This window comes from Suricata suricatta, chromosome 12 (genome assembly GCF_006229205.1).
Source record: "Suricata suricatta isolate VVHF042 chromosome 12, meerkat_22Aug2017_6uvM2_HiC, whole genome shotgun sequence".
NCBI lineage: Eukaryota > Metazoa > Chordata > Mammalia > Carnivora > Herpestidae > Suricata > Suricata suricatta.
This window is the reverse complement of record NC_043711.1, coordinates 51,341,057-51,343,552: the sequence shown is the minus strand read 5'-3', so window position 1 is coordinate 51,343,552 and position 2,496 is coordinate 51,341,057.

Sequence of the window (2,496 nt, the reverse complement as noted above, 5' to 3'; positions counted from 1 at the left end):
TTGTTATGAGTTCGATTTATTTAATTTACCTTTCTGAGTCTCTTGCACTGAGAAGATGTATTGAAACATGCTGTCAAATATTACAAGATCTGATATAGGATATCCCTTTGGTTTCTGGTCCCACGTGTAAATGTCTTTAGAAAAGAATGTACTTTTTATAATAAGTTTCACTCTCTGCTTGGCATCCCCCAAAACTCTTCATGGTCAAATTTGGGAGAGCTAACAAGACTTTTATCCTGGTTTTAAAAGCTGCAGCTGGTCTATTTCTAGGTCAAAAAGCATTTCCCAGAAGATCTATGAGAGACTTCTCCCCAAGATCCCTCATGATGAAGGAACATGAAAAAGATCACCTCACACAGACAAATGGCTAAGTGCCTGTTATTCATGCTGATGAATGGTTGAGGCAACTAGTGAAGAGAAGTGGTTATGAGCTCTGACTTTGGGTCAAAGAGACCTGGATCTGAGGCTGCTAAGAACAAGAAATGGTCCATATAAATTGTCAGGGCCCACAAAACAAGGCCCATGCATTACAGTGTTTATGGTGCCTGCAGAGTATCTGGTACCCAGTGGGGACTCATATGTAGTTTTAAATTTTTTATGTTTTATTTATTTTTGATACAGAGAGAGACAGAGCATGAGAGGGGGAGGGGCAGAGAGAGAAGGAGACACAGGACTGGAAGCAGGCTCCAGGCTCTGAGCTAGCCGTCAGCACAGAGCCTGACGCGGGGCTCGAACCCACAAACATGAGATCTGACCTGAGCTGAAGTTGGAGGCTTAACCGACTGAGCCACCCAGGCGCCCTGTAGTTTTTTGTTTTTTTTTTTTTAATATAACACAATTTATTTTTTTTAACATATGCAATTATTTTCCATCATTTACAATACAGTAGTTACAATGACACTCCAAACAAAAAAGCAAAGTAAAAAATCAAAACCCCAACTTCTATTTCATGTCATTAGACTTATACAGAAATTAGAAGGTTAAGTAACAACTAGTTAATCACCTAATTTCATAGCTATCTGAAGTGGCAATCGTTATATAGCAGTTTATCTATGATACATTCAAGATAAATGATATAATTTATTACTTGCCCATATGCTAAAACATACCATGCATCCCATAGGCCAGGCCCCATGCTTTACCACCATTATCTAATTTAGCCTTTACACTGCTCTCAGGAGGGAGACTTCTGTGCTTTTACAATGAGGCAAACTGAGGCACAGAAAGAAATGAAGGAAGGGGGAGACAGAAAAGGAGAAGTAGAAAGTGGAGGGCAGAAGGAGCATAAACCAAATGGCATGATATTCATGCACTCAAGAAAAATCTACATTCAAAAACATTCTTCATTAATGTATTCATAAGTTAAATATATTCAAAGGAAAAATAAAGCATCCTTAGCTTTTGATAAGTAGAAATTCCTTCATATGATTCTCTTAAGATCACATGAAAACCAACTAGTACATTACATAAATCTTTAAAAGCTTGTGAAACTATTCCATCTAATAGAAATTGCTATAAATCTTAGACGTTGGTAATGTTAATAAAAGTGTTCATTCAGAAAATCCATTAATCTGCAGATTGGCCACTTGATGGATTGGTCATTTGGCTACTTGGCCAAATTGCTGGTCTCTCTTTTGAAGATGGGCCTTCCATAGGGAGATTGAAGTCTTAACACAGGGTGAATAGGATGCTGGCTGAGATGCATTCTAAGTTCTGCAAATAAATAACGCTTTTAAGATCTAATTTGCCAATATGTCATTCCACAGCTTTTTGGGCTTTCAAAGCATAGGCTCTGCAGTATATGGTTCCCATTGAGCTACAAGACAAATGATGAAGGTGGCCTGACTTGAATCACTGCAGTCTTGAATAAATGTCATGGGCCTAATTGCCTTGGTGTGTCCAAGAATATTCTTGGTCTTTTTCTGTGTCCTGGTCTGGCTTCTTTCATGATGTCCATCATCTTGGTGCCCCAGGGTATGAACATCAGTTCAGCAGTCCAAAGCTTAAAGAGTCGTCTTGTGTCTACCTTTGCTGCCATTAACTCTGACGGGGACTGGGGACCTGATGGCACATGTGGTACAAACATGGCTGGAGGACCAGCAGTTCCTAGAGACGTGGAACCATTGTGAGCTGGGTAGAAACTCCAAAAGGTGTTAATTATGAGAATCTTGAAGTCTAATAGAGAAAACAAGCTTATAAAGAACTAAGTTCAACCCAGGTTCATAGACGCTTAATAGAGTGAAGCCTAGAGGTGGGTGGGTGTCATCCTACTGTCTTTTTAATCAAGTTTTTATATTCAACCTATACAGTGAAATTTACCCATTTAAATTGTAGAGGTCAGTGAATTTGACAGATGTGCACACCCAAGTCATCCCGATCTCAATCAAGATACAGAACATTTCCATCGTCGCAGCAAGTTCCTCATGCCCCCTCTATGCTCCAGGCAACCAACGATCTGACTTCTAAATTATATCATAGATGAGTTTGGCTAATTCT